The sequence below is a fragment of the Passer domesticus genome, chromosome 8 (assembly GCF_036417665.1).
Source record: "Passer domesticus isolate bPasDom1 chromosome 8, bPasDom1.hap1, whole genome shotgun sequence".
NCBI lineage: Eukaryota > Metazoa > Chordata > Aves > Passeriformes > Passeridae > Passer > Passer domesticus.
In genome coordinates this window covers 47,647,189-47,663,327 of record NC_087481.1, presented here as the reverse complement: position 1 = coordinate 47,663,327, position 16,139 = coordinate 47,647,189, and the positions used below count along the sequence as shown (strand labels likewise).

The 16,139-nt window shown below is 40.4% G+C and overlaps 1 long non-coding RNA gene across 14 annotated transcripts in view; it reads left to right on the top strand.

Annotated features, from left to right (window-relative positions):
• Window positions 1-631: 631 nt before the first annotated feature.
• Window positions 632-16,139, top strand: part of LOC135306779 (uncharacterized) — a 43,231-nt gene continuing 27,723 nt past the window's right edge. For 4 of the 14 annotated variants that reach the window (XR_010367547.1, XR_010367538.1, XR_010367546.1 and 1 more), the window contains exons 1-2: window positions 1,140-1,250; window positions 1,819-1,894. This is a non-coding gene — a long non-coding RNA (uncharacterized LOC135306779). Of the gene's footprint in view, window positions 1,251-1,818; window positions 1,895-12,319; window positions 12,538-13,310; window positions 13,384-14,210; window positions 14,859-16,139 lie in introns of those variants that run through there. The other 10 variants (XR_010367551.1, XR_010367549.1, XR_010367548.1 and 7 more) reach the window with 10 other exon arrangements.

The window sequence follows — 16,139 nt, the reverse complement described above, 5'->3', positions numbered from 1 at the left end:
AGGGCATTAAGAGCACACAAGACTGAAGATATGAAATTTGTAGAGCTCATGGCAAGCATGAAAACTGGAATAAAAACTATGCTGGAAGTGGATTTATACTGTTTACCTCTCACTAATCATAAAAGTAGCTTGAATAGCTCCCTATTATTTTGGTGTTGTTTTCAGTCTGTCAGGCAACTGTGCCACCTGACAACTGAAAACTTCACCTGTAAGTATACTGCTGGTATTTGAAGCAGGCTCCTGAAAAACATGCGGCAGAGTTGAAATCTGTGCATGTGAAACTTTGTTCCTGATGGAAATCCTGGGGGAAAGAGAGGAGGCATGTCCCAAAAATGTCATAAAGAGCTTTGATAAGAAGAGTGATCCTCCAAGAAAACAACACATGGTCTGAAACTGTAAAAATGCCCGGTGATACAGCCATATATTCCTTCCTGACAGAGCTTAGGTTTGCAAGGCACTCAGAACTGACCCTCTATGATGTGAAGTTGTGCAAATCCATCTGTTTCAAGGGTGTTCCTGCCTCAGTGAAAAAAAAAAAAAAAACAAACCAAAAAAAAGACAAGGAAAAAAAAATCAAAGGCTTGAGATGCTTTGTGCCAGTTGTGTGTGGTTGCTAATTACTGTGGTATCAGCTGCTGCTGAGTAAGCTTTTATGTTCCATGCTGAGTAGCATTCATTCTTTGGTCAACAGCAAGACTTGTGGAAAGCTTCATCTCCAGTGTTTGTATCACTACACTGTTTAGTTTGTAGGGTGAAAACCAAAGCTTTCTCCTACTTTATTTTGGCTACTTTGACACTGTGTGTGGCTGCTGGCCATGCATTAATAGTACATAAGAAAGCTGCAGATCAAAGAACTACCTGACCCAGAGGCCACAGAGTAACAGAGAAAGAGACAGAAAAACTAGTGTGATGTTCCCTTGATATAACCAACCACCCTGCAGCCTGGGGACCTCCTGAATCAGAGACTGTATCCACAGCTCTGTGCTGAACAGTCCTCAAGAGACCTATCATCCTCTCCAAATGCATCTAATTGCTTTCTGAATCCAGTTATATTTTCCTCCTTGGCATGTTCAAAAGCTTCATTTGTTACAGGCTAATGAGCTTAATAAGCTGAAGCTGTGTTTTTATTGAAAGGTTAATGATTGCAAACATTTAAATAGTTAAATCAACTCCTTAACTGAGTATGGAGTTACAGAGGAAGGTAACAAACAAACCTAACCCTTCCAGGAAGACTGCTGAGGAATTTTTGGGTTAGTGTGGATTTTATATGCTTGGAGCTTCTGGGGCTTACCACTGTGATGTTCCAGCTCACACCATTTCTACTTTCCTTTCTGTTGTACTGGGTTTAGGTCACATTAAATCCTGAACTGAGCCAGTCTTTTCCCTGTAGCTTCTTTGTGTCTCAAGTTAGGTTTGCAGTTAACATCTGCTGCTTTGTGTGACTACTTTATCTCCATGAATCATCCCTTAAATTTCTACAGTCTGTCACGTTGGTCAAACAATCCATTGACAACAGCTTTGTTACTTTTAAAAGTGTTTTGACCTCTTAAGGTGGTTTTAGCACTACAAGTCAAATGATTGCTTTATAACTGTAAAATAGAGCTTTGTTTAGTGACACTTGAGAAAAACTCTAAAAAGCTAGAATGAGTGACCACTTATGTATTTGATAGCAACCAAATAGCTCTACATCGTTGAAATACTTAATTATAATTGATGGTACTGTAACCTTGGGAGAATTAGAGGGTTTCTCTCTTACAGGTGCTAAAAAAATATGTCTTGGATGATATGAAAAGAAAATTTGTGTGTTTTTCTTCCCAGGAATGTTGGTTTTGTGCAGTGCCCAAGTGACCAAAGGAATGAAATGAAGACAAATGGCAGTAAAATAATTCCAGAGGTAATGTCACCATATTGACTTCATAAGGAAGTTTTCCACTTCCTGCCTTTCCTTTTTGTCTTCTTATTGAAATGTTGGATATTCTGCCTCCCTGTCTTTCCTTCTTCAGCTGGCCAACAAAAGCTGGTAAATGAAGGATTCTGCAGTGTGTAAGTTGCAGTATAATTTTGTCAGGCACAGTGGTTTATCAACGTAGAACTCTAATATCCATCTGACTACAGGGATGGCCTATAAAGGCCCACTTGGAAAGCATACTGAAGTCAACAGAGGCTCCTGTTGACTTAAATGGGCCCTAGACCAGGCCTGAAATGAAATCTGTCTCCAATTGCCAGTTGACAAAGATCCAGGATGGTGGTTTTATTTGGAAGAAGCTGTGAAACAGGGAAGTAAAACGGGTAGGAACAAAGCAATGGCAAAATAAAGATGATAATTTAGGCTCATAAATGGAAGAAAACTGCTAACCAGCAGAAAAGAGCTCTGGAAAAGTCTCTCAGAAGAACTAGCAGAGGGAGAATCCTAACTGGCTCCAGGATCAATATTGATAACATAATGAGACAGTTTCCAGAGTTCTCCCACTTGCAACAGCAGGGACCAGGCTTCTTTTCTCTGGTCTGGCAACAACTCATTTGCTTTAATGTTTTTTGTGTGGTTTCAAAGGTCTGGGATTTTTGTATGTGTAAATTAGCCTAAAGGGAAAAACATTTTGCTTTAAAAAATCTTTTTCTTAGTCATCTGAACACTGGAAGGGGAATGGTGTTGGAATCTTTTCTTTGGCTTCTCTGCCAATAGCATTTTCCAACCAACTTTTGTTGATTTCAGGATGTGGAGGGAGAGAAGGACACTGTATAGTACACATTATTGATTGTGAGCTGATAACCAGTTCCCAGCTCTTCTCCAGTTTTGTTTTGTTTTTGATTTTTTTACTAAGACTGAACAAGTCAGAGAAGTAATGCCATATGTTAGAACCTTCCCTATGAAAAAAAGCAGATATGTCCCCCTCTCTAAGAAGGGGCCATGGACAACTTCAGGGGCATTCTTAGTGTCTGTAATCTATATAACTTTAAGTGTTATGGCTTATGTGGAAGACAGCTGTACTCTCACGATTTATTACTTGTTTTGAGAAAACAGAAATATGGCTTACATAACCATGGCTTGCTTATGACAAAATGCTTCACCCCAAAAGCCCCTGGTGCCTCTTTCATGGCCACCTGGGCTGCAGAGCTGAAAGCACTGCCCTTCCTTTCATCTGTCTGAAAGGAAGCTGCAGAACCCAATGGACTCCAGAAGAGGAACAATTTCTTCAGGAAAGATGCAGGAGGATTTTGGCAAGTGAGAGAAGCTAGCCACTAAAACCCAAGTTCTTTCACATAAGGCAGCAGGGTGAAACCTTATTTTAGAATCTAGATGGGTGGTCTTAAAACCTTTGTGTTCTGAAAAGAGTGCATTTAAAGTATTACATGGATGGCCAGGGTAAATAAGAGAAAAGAAATGGAAGAATAATGGTATGTTAGTCCTTAAAAGAATGGAAAGGCTAAAAGGTAGCCTTTTTCCTCTAGTTAAGGAATAGAGTGGAGGTTGTCTAATCTTGCAGAGAAGAAAAGCCTGAAATATCCTTAGAGGCAATGCTGCCTTTTTTAAAGTACACAGCAAGCTGATAGCCAAAGGCAACAGAAGAAACAGTGAAAGGGAACAGCAGAAAACTGAGACTCAGTGTGAACAGATACCTAAAAGTTAGGGAGCCTGAGGGTATGTGGTTTAACCAGACCACTGAGGACTTTTCCACAGCAGAGGCTCAGATGCCACATTAAATCAGCACACATAATATCAAGCTGTGGCTATTGTCTTTAGGCACTTATTTTGCACACTGCAAATTAAGATGACTAGCATTAACCCTTTTCTGCTGTCGGTGGAGCTACATTAAAATGTAAATTCCTTTGCATTTTATGCAGACACACCAGTACCCATCACTGAAGCGTGGCTGTGTGAGCCATGAATCTCAGCCATGTGATGGAGCCATCAGTCACAGAATCCCATAATCACTTCACTACACTCCCTGGTTCTGGAGGAGTGCCTGGTACCACATGGGGCTTAAAAACAGTCAGTGCTTTGCACGCTTGGAAGACACTCATTTTACTGCAGGTCCAATTGGCTGTGCCTGGCTGCAGGAAAACAACACAGGGTTTCTCTGTCTGTGAAAGTCAGCCCTTAATAGAACAGTTCCCAGTATTACTGGGAGCAGCAAATTTGACATGTATGTGGTTTGGCAAGATTTCATCTTGAATAAATGAGTGTGGGATTTGCTTTAGCACCTGCTGCTCTTTTTACAGTGCCAATTTGTACCTCAGTAGGAATGTTTCCATATAATGCAGTTGTTTAAGGAAGTAGTCTAATTTCATGGTGCTTATCTATCTACTATTCAAGTCATGTAAACGTTGTGGATGTTAGTCTGCTCAAATTTATATCTTTCATTATTCTGATACACAAGTACTTTGTGGCCACAGTTTTGTTTCCTTTACTAACACCCCTATCCACAGCATCACCTAAAGGTTTAAAATCAAAGCAAACTATACAAAAATGCAATTGAGTAACTTTTTGGTGTGGTCTTTTTTTTCTTTTTTGTTTTTTTTTAATTTCTCTGTATATCCCTGAGAGCTCATTTAGCTGGGGTTATTTTAAGACTATTTAAAGACCTACACATATTTGGAATATTCCTCCTGAAAAAGTCTAGTATAATTAAAAAGTAATTATGTAAATGCAGGTGTTGAGTTTCTCTCTAACCCCATGTTATAGTCTGTAAACTGCCTGAAACCATCAATTTAACTACTTAGAACTGGAAAGTCTTCACTGAGTTGTAGCCCAGTTTGTTTAATGGAAGTGATATACAAAATTATGCTTCTTGGGATTGGAATTTAAAAGTGTATCAAAAGCTCTAGAGAACTTTAATTCCTGTAGATGTTCAAGACACAGAGGAAGTTGCTGAACCCAGCAGGAGCTGGGAGCTATGCAGGGAAATGGAAACAACCTATGGTTTCGTTTTCTGGTTGCTGGGATTTAGTATGCAGTGTCTTAGAAATCTTATCCTGTTTATATTTGATCCTTAGGATGCATTTCCTGTGCTTTGATTAAATCTTGTCAGTATTCAAGAAACTACAGACTTGAACCTACAGTTTTATCTGGGACTATCCCATGCAGAAGGGACTTGTTTCTCATTCAGTTTTCCAGCATGAGTGACTGCTATTTAGTGATGCCTATTAGTTTTCCTTATTTTTTTCCTTGGAAAAAATAAGGACACTGGAATTGTGCCATGTTCCCACAAACACTTTCTGTTGATCTTCAGCACAAACCAGCAGCTGGAAGTCAACATCAGCCCTGAGAGGTGGCTCACAGTGTAGTGGAGCTGGAACCAAAGACCTAAACCTGTCCTGACTCTATTTAGTATCCAGTTTGGGTGTTTAATTTCTTCAGGCGTCAGGAGGCACTTCAAAGGATTGAGAAATTGGCCATGCCTTGCAAAACATTCTAGAAGGGCATCTCTCTCTCATATTCAAAAGGATATGTGGGATGAAATTGATTTCCAATGCAGGAGATAAAATATCTTGTGGAAGTATCTGGACACCCATGGAATGAATTTGAGCTGTGATCAGTAGCTGGAATGGTTTGGAAGCTTGCACTTCTGAATGCTTGGAAGGCAAGAGAACAGCTGGACACTCATATCAGACAAGATCCTAGAACAGGTTATCACAGTTATAACTGATACAAGACCAGGCCCAAAAAACACTCCTGCACCACCAATAATCCCATTTTTAAGTGACTGCCATTGTTAAAGTTGGAGAACTTCTTCTACTATAAATGGGTTTTTGGTTTGTTTTTTTTTTTTTTTTTTTTTTTTTTGATAGGGTGTAATTTGCAATCTTTGACAGGCTCCTACAGATAATGCTCAGAGTACCAAGACTTGCAGCAACAGGACTAAATAAATATGAATGAAGAGTCACAGTAAAGTGGGCATTATTTCTCAGAGCCACCAGAACAAGCTAGGTTAAATTTTCCTAAGGTAGATTTCTTATCAGTCACTCTTAGTTCACCTTTGTCATCACCAAGCAAACCTTTAAAACAGCAGGAAAAGTAGGTAAGAATGAAACTGCAATTTAAAGCACTTCCAGGAATATTGCACTTTTCCTTACTCCCTGACAGACCCCTTATCAGTGTGGACAGTCAAGGCTTTTCCACTTATCTGTAGCATCTACGAAGGATTTAACATCACCTGATCATCTTTTTTTTCTACCTTAACTGCTTGAGGCACAGGCCATACAGGCCCTCTCTGGTGAAATGCATTACATGCAAAAGCTCTCTGAAATCAAAAAGAGAGGAATAAAATAAAAGCAACTGTCCTAAGGCCCACAAATACCCTTTCCACAAGGAAATAAAGGTAACTATCAAACCAGGAGATCATGCAGTCTTTGTTACTGCTTTTTTTAAACAAGGTATTTCTTTGATGCTGATTTGGTTTTGATTATGTTTGATTATGTACTGGAAAGAGATTTGGCACTGAAAAGCTCTAGGGACACTTGCTTCTGCAAAAATAAGGAAAAAAAGCAAAAAGCTGCCCTTGTTTGGAGGAATGTATTTAAAGAGGTGTCATTTTTAGACAGTGAAAGTAAGACTACTGCTGCTCATCAGAAACACTCAAGTGAAAAATGTTTTCTCAGTGATTTTTGGTTTAAAGTCATCCATAAAGTCCTGAGCACAGAAAAGGCCACAGTGTGTCTGAAAAAAATAGTTTGAAACTTGTTTTCTGATTTTTGTCAGTGTAGTTCTGTGCTGCAGCTCTGTGCCATGTGGCATCAAGGTATTTTTTAGGGAAAAGGAGAGTTACAGAACTTTTACACAGATTTCTGTTTTGCTCTGCTCAAATTGATGAAATTCCTACCTTGCCAGATGTTAGGTTCCTGAACCAGAACATTCTATCAAGTCTTCTCTCTCATTTTTGTTTCCCTCCTGTTTTCTGAGAGAAGGAGGGGACCATTGCTTGGCCATATATTCAATATATCACTGAAGTTGAACTAGATGTGTTCAGCCCCAGAATGAGCTTAGACAGCTCTGTACATCTGCCTGCTTCTATCTCCTCTTTTTACATTTCCTTTAGAAAGTCCTGGGCTGTACAGATCATGAGGAAGACATGGAACATTCCAAAGTGTGGCTCAAAAAAGCAAATGCATATAAACATGTGTGCAAAAGCCTATTAAAGGATACGTGCCAATTTTTAATAAGGATTAAATTGCTTATAATGGATAGCAGGTACTTTTCCTGAGGTTTGAGGAAAGCAAATGCTCTAATTTAACATGTAAGTAGGTTTGCAGGAAAAATTGAAACCTTTGGATTGTTTGAGGGTTTTTTATTGTATGCATTTCGTGACCTAAATTCTTAACTCTGTGCTTGCCAGCTGTCCTCTCTTCAGGGATTCCCATGCATTGCTTCCTGTGTGGGTTATTCTGTCTAGAACTCTCCATGATATGCACTTGGACCCCACATCTTTAGCACAGTAACTCTAAGAGCTGATTCCTTTTTAATTATCTTCTAGGTTGTTTCTACTTAAAGGTAAAATCTTTTCTGTCGACTAAGTCTCCCAAACAACTCAAAACCATAAGGGAAGATGGGACACACTTTAGTTCTGCGCTGGGTATCAGAGACTGTGCAAAAAACACATGATGGGTAGCAGAATGCCATGGTCTGCAGCAGACAAACCTAAGTGGATTATGTGCAGGTGAATAGATGTGCAATTGGTAGTTCCTAAAATGCTTCAGGGAAGCTGGCATGTCACCATGCATCTTGCTTGACTTGCCAGGACTAAGGGCATTTTGTTAGAAATCCAACACAAAAGACAGGCAGAGAAGCTGAACAAATTGTTTTTGTTTATAGAAAATTGAGCTAGAAACTGCATTGTCACAAATAGAATTCTGTGTGTCCAGAGAGTTGCCATGGTATTAACAAATATTACCCATTTTTCCTTGTTTGTGTGGTTCCTTGTGATTTACCAGCAGTGCTCCTCAAAGCTATTCTGTTATCACAGAGACATGATTTTAAAATGTTTTCTTATCTAGCCTGCAACACACCATGTTTTCCATTCTTCAGAATATGTAGTAAATGTTGAGTTAGCCATACATGCAGCTCTTCCCTCATCACCTGCTTCAAATCCCACTTGTCTCTCCAAATGAATGTGCAAAACCCAACTACACAAATCACTGAACTCCCAATGCAATGCATTCAGGAACTCATTTATTCTAAAGTGATGCTATCCAAGCAGAGGAATTGAAACATGCAATGCTGTCCTCCACCAGATGTTGGGCTGGTTTAAATGCAAATAAACACCCAAAGGGAAAACAAGACAGTGGAATATAGTATACTGCTGAGATATGGGCTAGAGCTGTGCATAATCCAACTTTCTTACAGTTTCAGATTTTGTTCTTTTTTTAAATTTCTTTGCAAGGCAATTTCATTCTTACCCCCTTGTGGTGGTATGTCCTGCTGAGTGCAATATTCTTGCAATGTTCCTGTTTTCCTCTTCATTTGCTTATATATATCTTCAGAATAAGAATGATTCTATTTGTCTGCAGATTTTTCCTTTCCCTTCTGGAAATATTTATGCTCCCTGTGTAGAGCAGAGCAGCAGCTCCTCATTGCTACTGAGTCTCCAGAGGACAGGACAGAGAGGTGAAGGGAGTGGGTTTTCTGCTGTCTGCCATCAGTCCTATCACTCAGGGTGGTAATTCAAATTTCTCACACAATATCTCTTTCCAGATGCCTGCCAAAAGCCCCGCAGGAGATTGATCTGTCTTAGGAGGCTAAACCTTGGGCAGAAAATTAGATGAACAGCTGGAGACCTTCTGAGTGGGTGCACAGCCTTAGGGGACAGGGCAGGAGAAGCTAAAAGTTCTCATTCCTTCATGTCAATCTTATTTCTTGAAGCAGAAGGCAAAGGACAGGGTGAGAAGACAAGGTTTTCCTTCATAACTCTTTGTTCCTGTCTCTAATATATCACCCTGCAATCATCCTCAAGTTTCATTAATGCCTTTTGCCACTTCTGACGTTTGTACACTTTTCTGATCCATTTCTCTCTCTCCTCTCCCGGTCCTAATTCTGTACTCATACAAGTTTTTATTCCTCATTACCTTCCTCCTCCTCCTTCAGTCTGTTCCCAAAATGGCCTGCTAGACTCTGTGCCCCCCACAACACAGTGAGGTTTGTTCTCTTGAAGAGTGGCTCTGTTACACAGAACGATTTTGAGAAAATAATCCTGTCTGGAGCAGGACAAGAGGTGAGCACAGGAACTGAACTGTGAAACAGGGAAGGGCAAAATCACAGGCAAACCCCAATGCTGCTTTGTACTACTGAGTTTTTTGTGGGTTTTGGGAGGGAGGATTATTCTACACATTACTTTATCAAAATAGGTATAAACAAAACCCCTGACCAATTTTTTTTTGCTAGACTTGCCTTTATTTGTAGGAATTAATTGATCTCTGGGTATAAATGCATGAATTTGCTGCTAATGACACAGAAAATATTGCAAATTTAAGGCAATCATGTGGGTCTTGGAGAGCCACAGGGCCCTCTGCCTTGGGAGGTTTGCCAGGAAGTAAATTCAGGGTCTTGATTAATTGGGATCTTAGAGTTGAGAGGGAACAGGGAATCCTAACAGGTGAATACACGGGGATAGAATGGGAAAAGAAAATGTAACCACATGAATCACGATCCCTTCTGGATGTCAGAGTATCTCTGCTTGGGTTTCAAAGAGTTTTTTTAGGTGGATGTGTCTGATCTTTGGCTTCCAGCTGTGATTTAACACACCTTGAAGGTGAAGCCATTATTTTTACCAGATATTTTCACAAAGGAAGGTACTTTCTGAAAAATGAAATTACAGGAATAGGCTGTCTCTGGAATGATTTTGGTTGCTGTGAATTTTGCATAAAGGTGAAAAGGAGTTAATTTTTGAAAGGCAAAAGAAAAATGCTGCCTATATACAATATATACCTTTCTGGGTTCTTTCTTCCAGACCAAATGAAGCCCCAGTGGAGAATGCAGTTTAACACAGGAATTTCAACACTTGCCTCCCTCCAGTCATAACTAAAATAATTCATCTCTCTGCATATGTTGGAAAAAACAAATTTCATTGCTGTTTTATTGAATCTTGCACTAATGGAGCTGCCACAATCCATTTTCCTGCTGAGAAGTTACAGCATGAATATGCTGTGGCCTCTGCTGGATGATGCCCAGTGCCAGGCAAGTCCTCCAAAGTGAATGTTCTCTGTTTGCTACCAGAAAACATTGGCACAAAAGGGATATGGATAAGATACATTCAGTTTGGGCTCCATGAGCAATTTTCTGGCTCCTTGTTTTTCTCACTTTAACCTCTCCCTAGTGAGTTTTTAAGCCTTCTGTTGGGATTAGTCATCTGATAGAAGGGGTTTCTTTGAAATTAGGGCTCAGACCCTCTAGAAGGTAAATGTATCATCAGAAATTTCAGTGACATTTCAAAGATTTGGTAGGCTGGCCCTTTTTTAATTTGTTGTTTGGTTTGTTTGGGGGTTGTTGGTTGGTTGGTTGGTTTATTGTTTGTTTTTTAAGTAAGGAAATTGTTTCTTTACTGACTCTTGAAGTCTTTTGCAAACTGTAGAGTGAACATTCCTATTTCTTCCTTCATGGCATAGATGGTTGCAGTTTTTTGGCACGTTAACAGAGGGCATATTCAGATACACAAAAGAAAATAAAAGGAGTGAGAGAAAGAGAATAATTCATGGTCTCACCCAAGTAAACAGTCCCAGAAACAGCTTGCTAGGGGGTGACTGCCATGGACTCTATGTCGTACATATTTCAGATCCATCAATATTTTCGCTTACCGAGGCACCAGCGTGGGAGTACTGAAAGAAAGAGGAAATAAACAGGCTGTGTTAGTTTGTCTGGTTTCCTGGAAAGTGCTAAATTGCTCAAATGCTGCTGGGGCCTCTGCTGAGCACAGAGCTCTGGGGAAGCAGCTCAGCCTGTCTCTCTGAGGTACTGTCTTTCTTCTATAAATATAGCATAAAAACTTTGGCTCTTGTGAGCAAGGTGCTCCACAACATTTAGGTGTTTTGGGATTTTTTTACAGTATATATAATTTCTTTATTTGAAATTAATTATGATGTATTTCTTGGGTCTCCTAGTTTTGTGTTTGTAAGACAAAATGACTGTTTTATTTTTTTGCAGTTTTTTTCCAAAAGCATGGTAGTTATTAATTCTATACTTTGTAAAAGAGGGAATCAGATATAAATCACACAACTCCTGGAGGTGAGGTGTTATGAAAAATCATTGAGTTACTCTGAGATTCAGAGCTTTGACAGGTCCAGTCTCTATAAACTTGTCAGTAAATTTAAGGCCAGGTCTAAGGTTAAGCAAACTAAACAAGTGCCTTCAGCAGGAACCTGCAGAGAATTATAAAGGAGCTACCTCCTGCTCAGAGGACATCAGTGCTGTGGAAATCTGGGCTGACAGCTGATGGCTGGGCATGTGGCAGCTCTGGGAAAGGCCAGCACTTGCTCATGGGTGAAGCAGCTCCCAATTAAATTGGAACAAGGGTCAGCTAATGGGTGCTTGTCCAAAGCCCTCTGACTTGTGAGAGCAAGAGCATCTCCTCAGAAAAGTCTTCTCTTGGCTCTGCTCCGGCTGCCTATAGAAAACAAATATGCCTTACTTTGTTACTTTCTCCCCTCCTAATTTAAAGTTCACTTCTATGAATGTAGACTTACAACAACAGATAGACTGAAGGTGTGTGGAGCAAAATGTGTTTAGTTTTTGCCTTGTTAATCCTGAAAGGAAAATGGAAAAGATAATATATCTGCAAAGGAGAGAAGTGGTAGTAGTGGGTGTATTTCTGTCAGTATTAAGTTGCATTGGAGACTAAATTTGTTTCTGTGAGAAATTTCTCAGTGCCCTTCTCTGGGGTGGTACGCAAGACAAGTGACAGGCTGTGAAACACAAGGTGCTGTTTGCTTTCATTAAGGTTTATTTCCCATTACACCTTGTTTGAGAACAACTTGCTAATTCAAAATGGCACGGGCAGTCCTGGGAATGTTTCCTCATGTGTCTAAAATAAGACTTGGAGGGTTTTTTTTGCTTGCTCTTCCTCTGAAGTCTTAGGCTTCTTAAACAGAGATATCCAAGATATTACTGCACTGCTCTGTGAGCATCTATGAGTCCTGTAGCCACTCCACTGGCTGTACCTTGCCTTCCTCCCTTTAATCTAAGCTGCACAGACAAGCCACATCAGTCAAACCATGCTCTTAAGATTAATTACTCCCAGCCACATGACAAAAGTAGGACAGTTCAGTAGTAACCAAGCCTCCCTGCTAGGGCACAGAGGATAAATCACAAAGCTTTCTGTCTCTTTGTTTACAGGTCTGCATTTTCTCTGTTTGGCCACAGTCCTGCTGTCAGCTGAGCTGGCCGTGGGTCCTGGTTCACAGTGCCTGCTGTGTGGATCCTCCCAGGTGATGAAAGGTTGTCACAGGGATGAAGGCAGCACACCCTGGGCACAGATCCCTTGATTCTACTGAAAAGAAGGATCTATAATCAGCAGAAATCAAAACACTTTTGGTGAAAAAATGCCGAGTTTATGTCAGAAAACTAAATGCTTAATATTCTGGATTTCCATCCAATTTAAAATGGAAATGCTGCTTAATCAAGGAAATGGTTGGGGAAAAGTTCTCAGTCATCTGTATTTAAGTCTCCTTGATGACAGGTTTTCTGTCCTGAAGAGTTTGTCTCAAAATCAAGTTGTGCTGGAATAACTGACTCAGGATCAGCCACTTGTTTCTGGATAGCACCATGTGTGAATATTCTTACTCTATAAAAGTCTTGTACATGTCTGCACAGATCATGTGTTAACAATTCATGCTGTAGGATAGGAAAAGAGTGGCCTCTGATATGGTTTTCTTGGGAGTTTTCTCCATGACCACTAGGAATGCAGGCTGCAAAATGAATTCTTTAAATGATGAGATATTAAAGCAAAAATGGACAAGTGGACTCCAGAAAGTACAGGGAAATCCTTTTATTCTCCTTGACATGAGACAGCAGAGTTGGCCTCTGCTCCTTTGTTACATATTGATGAGTCAAAGATTTAAAGAGCACTTAGCCCCCTTAACTCTTGTCTGGAGGAGCTCCCTTTCTGCAGAAATCTGTCTTGGGTCTCTCTCTTCTGTGTCAGAAACAGATAACCCACTCTGTGCCATCTTCTGCCTTTCTCACAGCTTCACCCACTTCTGAAAGCAATTGTTCTAGTTCTGAAAGTGTAAGGGAGGATAGCCCAAGGAGGCTCCTGCTGTGGCAGAAAAGGTGAGGGTGCTCCCAGGTGCTGTTCCTTTCCACATCGTCTGCACTCCTTTGCCAGCAGGGAGAAGGAAGGGGTGTGAAACCTGATGGCATCACCCACTCCATGAAGTGCCAGCGTTGTCCAGGAGCAGGTCAGTCTCCTTGATGGCCAACTATCACCCACTGCTGCCTCCCCAAAGCATCCCTGCAAAGAGTCAGAGACCATCTGCTCCAAAGTCTGTCACCTCAGGGCTGGGGTGGAAATGGGAACCCTCTGACTGCTTCAAGAGCGTTCTCCACATGTTCCAGAACCACCCCTCCAGTGACACCCAGACATGCAGCTAGATGGGGTTTGGGGCATATTCTCACAGTGCTTCAGAAAAGCAAATGGAGATTTTCTCCCTGCATCTAATCCCCTGCTCCACCACTTAAATCCTCCACAATATCACTTGGCTAAAGCACTCAGTTCTCTTGCAAACATGACCAGAAAAAGAAACTTTTTGCATTATTTCTTTACTTTCATTAGGTGTTGACCACAGCATCCTGCTGTTTTGATTTGCAAACCTGCCACCTGCCCTTCAAACTTGCCTCTCTCCCGCCCAAAATAAGCCTGTGTTAACTATGAATCTAAGAAAATATTCACGTATACTTTCTCATAGCTTAATTCCTAATAACATTTTCTGTTCTAATTTTGTTAGTCTCTTTTTTACATTTAATTTGGCATTTAACCAATCAAACTGATGTTCTATTTATGCTTTTTAGCAGATGGGTTTGGCTTCAAATTCTTAACATTTCATTCATGGTTATTTGTTCTCATGTTTAGCTCATCTCCAGCTTACTTGCCTTGTAACTTCCAAATGAGAATATTATAAATGTGTGGAGGCTTATTAGATCTAAGGCTCTTTCATTTTATTTATTTATTTTTAATTCAAATGAGGAACACAATTTTAATAATAAATTTTTCATTTATCTGAACCAGGATGCATTGTGCCTAATGTACTGAGAAGAATATTTCCCCTGCTTGAGGATCTCAGGGTGTGTGGAAGGGACACAAAATATGTGTCCATGGTTTTCTCTCCACTTATTTCTGTGTCTGTTGGTTGCTTTTCAAGATCTGCCACTTTGAATATGGACCCAATATTGGCACAGGAACACCTGCCCAGTCTCTTTCTCTAATTAAATAATCTGATGTTCAGCAAAAGAAGTTGCAGCTGTCCAAGGCCAAATACACTGAAGAATTTTTTTAAAACCCACTAAAATAGGTGCATTGAGCAAAAATTGGTCAATGAAATGGCCTGTTGTGGAACCAGATAGACATGAAGACCCCTTCTGACAGTAGATTGCATGCACAATTGAAATCCAGCACCTTGATAATTGTGAAACATGCTTTTCTGTAAAAATTACTTCATTAACCCCTGGAGCAAGCAAGAAAGCAACCCACAGGCAAACTCAGGCCTAAAATGCCAGAACTGAAACTGCCTCCTTTGTTCATCCTTAAAACATCTCATTCTAATATTCCCCCTTGACGTGGAGAGCTGCTACAACTCCATGACAAGAACAATTTTGTAAAAAGTGGGGGGAGTTTGAAAATACCAGAAATAAGTACTTCCTGAAATTTCCTGTAAAAGTTTGTCCTGATTTCCTGCATGACTTTTGTCATAGCAGTGATGTAAAAATACCTTTGCTATACTGTGGGGTAATATCAGAGCTGGACAGTGCTTGTTAACCCCAGTCCTTAGATCATATCATGTTTTTGTTTGGTCTAACTTAAAATTTAATGTCTTAAAATCCCCCTCCAAGTTTGCATGTAAAATTACTCATTTTTCAATCCTACATTGTGATGTCCTACTAACAAATTAAGTTGATTACCTCATGTGCTATTACCTTCAAAAAACAGCTAAGCTCTGCCTGTGCCATTAAGAGCATTTGACAGTGTAGAAAACTATCATTATAGACCTCTCTTGCTTTCTCAGTTTAAATAGGCCTAATTTCAATTGCCTTTCTCTCTAGGTCATGTTTCCTCAACCACTTATTACCCATACTGTTTTCCTTTGGACTTTCTCCATTTTTTTCTAAATGTCTGTTTGTGTAGGATGTATAAAATTACACCTTACCAAATTGCCTCATTAGGGTTTTGGAATAATTACATCTCAGGTCTTGCAAAATCATCAACAGGGGAAAAAAGGTGTAGTAAAGGTTATTAAGTACAGAGAGGCCATCTTCCTGGACCTTCAAATTGATGATGGCCACAAACCTTTTTCAAAAATTGGTCTGCCCTTCTGACAGCAATGTGCTACTGATTCCCATTCCATTTTGCTGTGTCCAGCAAAAATCCCCAGAGCCTGAGCTGCACAGCTGGCTCCTCCTCTCTGCACTTCACTGAGACTGCTTTTCAGCCTTTCTCTGGCATGTATCTGTTCTGAATTTAATCTGATTAATTATAGTCCAGTCCCCTCCTATATAACCATAATCTACCAAAGACAGAGAAATTAGCTGCTTCTTTCCATAAGGCAATTGTTCCCCTGTCACATGTTTGACAGCTCTTGTAAAACCTTGTTTTGTGCACACAGGAAAGCTCCTAAAAGAGAGCCTTTCCAACAGGGTCAGTAAACATGGTGTGTAATTAAGACGTGTAAAACAAAGATCTGCAGGTCTGGCCATCTGTTTTGAGTCATCTGGCTAGGATGAGTGCCCCACACCAGGCTCATGTTGAATGCCTGGATGTGCTGTCAGTTTGTCTCTGCTTGTGGCTGTCTGTTTGGAGGGCATGGTGCCCATTACCCATTGCTGAGGCACTTGGCACTGCTTTGAGCATGGAGAGCCCTGTGCAGGCAGTGCACACAGGCCTGCTGGGCTGCATCTGCTCTCTGGATCTCCCACTGATGTGGTTTTTGGCAGTGCCAGCACA